Source organism: Scylla paramamosain, chromosome 13, assembly GCF_035594125.1.
Source record: "Scylla paramamosain isolate STU-SP2022 chromosome 13, ASM3559412v1, whole genome shotgun sequence".
NCBI classification, from domain to species: domain Eukaryota; kingdom Metazoa; phylum Arthropoda; class Malacostraca; order Decapoda; family Portunidae; genus Scylla; species Scylla paramamosain.
The window spans coordinates 26,484,432-26,492,084 of NC_087163.1; the positions used below are offsets into that span (position 1 = coordinate 26,484,432).

Here is a 7,653-nt window from a genome sequence, read left to right on the forward strand (position 1 = left end):
GAATGGAGAATTTGATGCCATATTGAGAAGACTCAACTTTATCATATTTTTCAGAACTCGAGATGGTAATGCAGCCTTACTTCGAGCCCCTTCAAGATGGGTCTCCCTCCATGAAGACATCTTTGAGTGCAACACCCTGACCCTCCCTACACATGTCTCCACTTGTGTGATAGCAGCCTTGGGATAAAATGTACTTTTCCCTCACCAATGAACCCTAAGACAACCCTTCAGAGGCTCACATGTCAGTGGCTCAGGACAGTAAAGTAAGTCTTGTCTCTTATGCTGGGAAATATTAGTTGCACACTCATATCCATGGTGCACAGATTAGAATATGAAAAATACTGCTTCTTATATTCCTCTCAGTTTCTGCTCTTGAATTCCCCTCATTCATAATTCTCTCCTGTGTTCCTCTGACCTGTTTGTCTTTGATGCACAAATGGAAATATGAAAAATGATACTGTTTCTTATATTCCTCTCAGTTCCTACACTTAAATACCTGCACTCTTGATTCTCTTTGGTGTTCCTGTAACCTTGCCTGTCCTGTCCTTCATTGCTTTTTTCTTATCTTCTCCTTCAAACATCACCTGGCTTTCACCAAAATAAGCCTTAATTCCTCTTATTTATCTATAACCTTGCCTGTCCATTTGTCTTTCAGTGCTTTCTCTCTTATCTCCCCTTTCAAACATCACTTTGCTCCTACCAACATTAACTTCCATGTCTTACTCTCTCAGGTCATGTTTCTTATGTCACATGTCTTCACAAAGGCATTGGAGGACATTGAGGTGGTGCTGTCTGGTAATGCTTGTGGCTTGTGACTTGCTATACCACACTTACCTTGCCTTTATTTAATTATTATTTTTATTTTTTTTTAGCTTCAGAGATGTTGCTTTAGTAAGTAGAGTGGTGTCAGATGTTTCCCACCTCATTAACTCCTCCTCTTTACTTGTCTGTCCTCAATTCTTCACACTCTGCCGTGATATTTAATCCCTTGCTATCTTCTACTTTTGTTTCTATGGTTAATACTCTTCTGAAATTGTAGACTGAATGCCTCTCCATATTTCAAGAAACAGAGGAGAGGAAGGTGAACAAGAAAAGCTGTTGGAGATATTTTGGTGAGCAGCAAGAAATCTCAATGAAAAGTAGAATTCTCATGACTATTAATCTTCTGAAATTGCTAACTGAATGCCTCACCCTCTTCCATGAAATAGAAAGGTGAACAGTCAAAACTGTAGTTGGTATTTCAGTGAGGTGCACAAGTCTCGAGGAAAAGTAATTGTGATAAGATTTTGATGTATTTATTAATGAAAGAATTTTGACAAGTTGTAGGATCTGCAAATATACACCATATTGTACAGTTGTCCCTTGCTGAACACAAAAGTTACATTCTGCTGCTGGTCATGTATGACAAAATTTGTATTGGGAGCATTTACAGGAAAGATTTAGTTTCCTAGACCTCGTATATTTATTTTCATCTACTCAACTTACTATTTTTGTAATAACATCTTCCTTACATAGCTATCATAAGTAAAACCACTTTTCCCTCAGAAATGTAGAAGTTTGGGATATCATAAACCTTTGCCAATAGAAATATAGAAGCTCATAATATAAAACTTTGCCAATAGAACAATAAAATTTTGGGATATCACAGAGCTTTCCCAACAGCAATGTAAAAGTTTAGGATGACTTCAGGGAGGGATGATGGGGTACTGTCAGCAAAGACTGTGCATTAAGCGAAAGAAAGACCGGGTTAAGTGCAGACATGGAAACGGCACCTCATGAGTGTTCCTCAGGCTCTGTGAAATGAAACTGGGTAAATAAACACAGACAGACAAGCTTGCACAAACTCAGCTGCTTCTCTATTCTTCACCCTTCCCTTTTTCCTCTTTCTTTGCTTTTTCAATTTGTTTATTTTCAGATTAATATTATTCTATGTGCATGTGTGTGTTTGAATATGGCTCCCAAATATTCTAGCCTAAGCCCATCCAGTACCATTTGTCACTGTCAGTCATGGTATTGCAGATCCATAACATGCCAAGCAAAATGTGTGATTTTTAACAGAAAGGTGCAATCACAACTTCTATGCATGGCAGACTCATATTGACAGCATGTGCATGTCACATATGTACATGATTCAGTATATTGTTTGGGGGCATCCTTAGAGATGAAAAGACTAAAGAAAAGTATGAAGTACTGACAGTGAAACAGAGAAGAGAATCCAGCACTTTATTACTGATTGATGTTTATCAGTCTATCTTCAAATCTGGCATCTCTCCCTCAGACCTTCCTTCAGTGTGGCCTAGCAAGAGGACTGCTTGGAAAGAAATTGGAATGATTGTGACCCAAGCAAGCAAGGATTTTTGGAATGATTAGCAAAAACTAGCAACACAGGTCCCTTAACTAAAGACGGTAAGCTTCACACACTAGTAGAAATACAGAAGACAGTGAAAGAATATAATGATGACACATATCTCAATATTCATCTTAGGATGATGTAAGTCAGTGTGTATACCTTTCCATTTTTAAACAATACAAAGATGACATGTATCTAATTATTCATCTTAGAAGTATTTAAGTCTTTTAAGTTTCCATCCTTTTTACACAATACAATGCTGACATGTATATACTCATCTTAGGAGGATGTAAGTCTGTGGTCATACCTTTCCCATCCCTCCTGGTGTACACTGTGAGCCTGATGATGGAAGTGCTGTGCTGCTGGTGAATCTGAGCCCTCACACTGGCCTCCGGGTGGCCTGTGTGCCTCTGATCAGTGCCAGCACCACCACATCCAGTCTACTGTGCACCAGTGGCTGTCAGGTAGTCTGCAGGAAAGGTTATGCTTAATGTATCACCTGAATTTTCTTGTCTTAACACACACACACACACACACACACACACACACACACACACACACACACACACACACACACACACACACACACACACACACACTCTGACAACTAATGCCACACTTGTAATTTTTTTTTTTAAGGACTTCACATGATTTCTCAATTCTACAGACAGTGTTTGGAATTTCACTTTTGAATCATCTTGAATAAAGGATGCCAACACCTACTACATCAATAATTAGCCAATATTTTCATTAAGAAAAATTATAATAATTAAGATCTAAAGGAAGTGGCATGAACCTGACTAAAGGTTTTAAAGTCTGTAGTGGAGGAGCAGCCCAGGAACACTTGTCACTGAGGACTGTAGTGTTCTGTCTCATTGGCTGCCCTTTGTTAGCACATAAGATGGCAACAAGAGTGCAATGCAAAGAGGTACATAAAGGCAGCACATATCAGTCAGTGTAATTCTAATACAAGAATGAGAATTAGCAAAAAGAAAGACTGAGTTGTGTACCATATGTATTGTTGTATGTGATGCATTAATGGTTATATGATCAGTGAATACTACTGTAGATTCATATTTTTCATGCTAAGTGGTTGTGTGGCAGCTTCCCCTCTTGCAGGGTGGACTGGACACGACCTTCACAATGCCACCTACAATATTGTGAGCTTTGGAGAGAACGTTTGAAGCTGGGGCATGAGATCTGTTTGTATCACCACAGTGGCTTGATTTAATTTTCTTTAATTGATGATATGTGTGTGTGTGTGTGTGTGTGTGTGTGTGTGTGTGTGTGTGTGTGTGTGTGTGTGTGTGTGTGTGTGTGTGTGTGTGTGTGTGTTTTATGAAGGAAGGACACTGGCCAAGGGCAACAAAAATCCAATAAAAAAATATGCCCACTGAAATGCCAGTCCCATAAAAGGGTCAAAGCAGTGGTAAAAAATTGATGAATAAGTGTCTTGAAACCTCCCTCTTGAAGGAATTCAAGTCAAAGGAAGGTGGAAATACAGAAGCAGGCAGGGAGTTCCAGAGTTTACCAGAGAAAGGGATGAATGATTGAGAATACTGGTTAACTCTTGCGTTAGAGAGGTGGACAGAATAAGGGTGAGAGAAAGAAGAAAGTCTTGTGCAGCGAGGCCACGGAAGGAGGGGAGGCATGCAGTTAGCAAGATCAGAAAAGCAGTTAGCATGAAAATAATGGTAAAAGACAGCTAGATATGCAACATTGTGGTGGTGAGAATGAGGCTGAAGATAGTCAGTTAGAGGAGAGGAGTCGATGAGACAAAAAGCTTTTGATTCCACCCTGTCTAGAAGAGCAGTATGAGTGGAACCCTCCCAGACATGTGAAGCATACTCCATACATGGACGGATAAGGCCCTTGTACAGAGTTAGCAGCTGGTGGGGTGAGAAAAACTGGCGGAGATGTCTCAGAACACCTAACTTCATAGAAGTTGTTTTAGCTAGAGATGAGATGTGAAGTTTCCAGTTCAGATTATAAGTAAAGGACAGACCGAGGATGTTCAGTGTAGAAGAGGGGGACAGTTGAGTGTCATTGAAGAAGAGGGGATAGTTGTCTGGAAGGTTGTGTCGAGTTGATAGATGGAGGAATTGAGTTTTTGAGGCATTGAACAATACCAAGTTTGCTCTGCCCCAATCAGAAATTTTAGAAAGATCAGAAGTCAAGCGTTCTGTGGCTTCCCTGCGTGATATGTTTACCTCCTGAAGTGTTGGACGTCTATAAAAAGACGTGGAAAAGTGCAGGGTGGTATCATCAGCATAGGAGTGGATAGGACAAGAAGTTTGGTTTAGAAGATCATTAATGAATAATAAGAAGAGAGTGGGTGACAGGACAGAACCCTGAGGAACACCACTGTTAATAGATTTAGGAGAACAGTGACCGTCTACCACAGCAGTAATAGAACGGTCAGAAAGGAAACTTGAGATGAAGTTACAGAGAGAAGGATAGAAATAGATAGGAGGGTAGTTTGGAAATCAAAGCTTTGTGCCAGACTCTATCAAAAGCTTTTGATATGTCCAAGGTAACAGCAAAAGTTTCACCAAAATCTCTAAAAGAGGATGACCAAGACTCAGTAAGGAAAGCCAGAAGATCACCAGTTGAGCGGCCTTGACGGAACCCATACTGGCGATCAGATAGAAGGTTATGAAGTGATAGATGTTTAACAATCTTCCTGTTGAGGATAGATTAAAAAACTTTAGATAGGCAGGAAATTAAAGCAATAGGATGGTAGTTTGAGGGATTATAACAGTCACCCTTTTTAGGAACAGGTTGAATGTAGACAAACTTCCAGCAAGAAGGAAAGGTAGATGTTGACAGACAGAGCTGAAAGAGTTTGACTAGGCAAGGTGCAAGCACAGAGGCACAATATCGGAGAACAATAGGAGGGACCCCATCAGGTCCATAAGCCTTCCGAGGGTGTAGGCCAGCGAGGGCATGGAAAACATCATTGTGAAGAATTTTAATACGTGGCATGAAGTAGTCAGAGGGTGGAGGAGAGAGAGGAACAAGGGTGAAAGACAAACAGACCTTAAACTTTTGCTACGTTCCTTCTTGAGCATCAACAAACAGACATAAATAGCACTGCCAAGACGTCTGCATATGTTCTATTCCCAGGCCTACACCCGCTCACTGGGGGAGGCGGCGCAGGTGAGGGCTGACAGCGCACTGCAAACATGTTCTTTTAGATCCTCCTCCCCATCTCTCACTGCAAGATTAGGTTAAGTTAGGTAAAGGTTAGGTGAGGTTAGGTTAGGGATGATTTACAGAGCAAAATAAAGAAAGAAATATGAAGAAAAGAAAGGAAAAGAGAATGAAATGAAAGAATAAATTAATTAGGTGTTTTATTTACTTTTAATTAATGACTATAATGTTTTAAGAATATTTGAGTGAATTTTAAAACAAGAAAACTGAAAATTAAAGAAAAAATCTGCATCTCTCTCTCTCTCTCTCTCTCTCTAAGGAAACAAAAATTTTATAAACACAACAACAACAACAACAACTACTACTACTACTACTACTACTACTACTACTACTACTACTACTACTACTACTACTACTACTACTATGTGTGGGTGTGGGGTGAGGCAGGTAGACTGAGTTGATTTAATGTTTTTTTGTCGTTTTTTTTTTTTATTGTTTGTTATGTGCTTATGTTTAATTTATATTTTATCACCATCTGTACACTAAAAGACAGAGCAACACACACACACACACACTCCATCACCATATGTGTAATGAAAGAAAGGGCAACTCTGTCTCTCTCTCACACACACACACACACACACACACACACACACTGCATCACTATCTGTACAACGAAAGATAAGGCAACACACACACACACACACACACACACACACACACACACACACACACTGCATAAGCATATGTACAACGAAAGACAAGACAAATTACACACACACATACACACACACACACACACACGCACTGCATAAGCATATGTACAACGAAAGACAAGGCAACACACACACACACACACACACACACAATGCATAAGCATATGTACAACGAAAGACAAGACAACACACACACACACACACACACACTGCATAAGCATATGTACAACGAAAGACAAGACAACACACACACACACACACACACACACACACACTGCATAAGCATCTGTACAACGAAAGACAAGGTAACACACACACACACACACACACACACACACTGCATAAGCATCTGTACAACGTAAGAAAAGGCAACACACACACACACACACTGCATCACCATCTGTACAACGAAAGATAAGGCAACACACACACACACACACACACACACACACACACACACACACACACACACACCTTGAAATACCTTGAAAAAAAAACACTGAATATTTACTGGGAGGGACTGGAAGGGAGTTAGGGAAGGTACCACTCTGATAACGTCACGGCTGGGAGGACTTGTGAGCCACGGCTGGGGGGTTGATGACGTCACAGCGAGCGTTATTTACGTACGTACGTATTTCATTTTGAAAATGACCCCTCTAAAAAACGCAGCTAGACAGGAATGCTTTATAAATTCAGACTTGCCACACATTTTAACGAATGCCACAAATAACAACACATTTCAAAACGCAGTAGTATTAAAGATATTTAAAAAGAAGTATCTGGAAACTGTTGGAACCTTCACCCCATTCAAAATCGTTCAAATGTCCACCCATTCTGGCTTAAACATAACGGAAAACACTTTAAAAAATCTGAACTATTTTCTAAAACCATTTAAAGTGAGCTACAAGCACAAATAAAAAATCTACCGAAAAAAAAAATCAATATTATTGGAAGTTGAACACGAATAAAAACAAGTGTACGGTGCACGCATCTCACTGAGCGGGACGGCAACATACTTAAAAAAACACCAACTATTTTTTAAAACCAATAAGAACCTAGTACAGGCTGAAATAAAAAATTTAGTTTTGGGACCGTAAAAAAAAAAACGCCGAAAACGGCCCTCTTATTTACACAAAAAACCGCCAAAATCACCACTTTTCACGCAACACACGTGCTCAAATAACTTAAAAAACAACGAAATATTTTTACAAACCATAAAATCTTAGCTAGAAGCCGAAATAAAATACTTAGGAAATTTAAAAAAAAATTATTGGAACCGGAGGGGGCTGGGGAGCCTTATCCAAGATGGCGGTTGGGGGGGGCCAGTGGAGGGGACGACCAACCCTTCTCACTCATTTAAACCCTCGCCAAACTTAAACTAAGTAATGGCAGATATATCTAATGAGCGGATATTAAAGCTTGGTCATGTGGCTC

At 39.9% G+C, this 7,653-nt stretch overlaps 1 protein-coding gene and 1 long non-coding RNA gene across 5 annotated transcripts in view; one reads left to right on the forward strand and one right to left on the reverse strand.

The window, feature by feature from the left end:
* LOC135106606 (uncharacterized) overlaps nucleotides 1–3,072 on the forward strand; it is a 46,030-nt gene extending 42,958 nt beyond the window's left edge. Inside the window, exons 7-8 of the mRNA XM_064015879.1 lie at nucleotides 55–263; nucleotides 2,279–3,072. The gene's annotated coding sequence lies outside the window, so the exon portion shown is untranslated. The remainder of the gene's footprint in view (nucleotides 1–54; nucleotides 264–2,278) is intronic.
* LOC135106607 (uncharacterized) overlaps nucleotides 1,280–7,653 on the reverse strand; it is a 7,071-nt gene continuing 697 nt past the window's right edge. For 2 of the 4 annotated variants that reach the window (XR_010271381.1, XR_010271384.1), the window contains exons 2-4: nucleotides 5,390–5,567; nucleotides 2,658–2,819; nucleotides 1,280–1,793 (exon numbers count right to left, since the gene is read on the reverse strand). This is a non-coding gene — a long non-coding RNA (uncharacterized LOC135106607). Of the gene's footprint in view, nucleotides 1,794–2,657; nucleotides 2,820–5,389; nucleotides 5,568–6,703; nucleotides 7,131–7,653 lie in introns of those variants that run through there. The other 2 variants (XR_010271383.1, XR_010271382.1) reach the window with 2 other exon arrangements.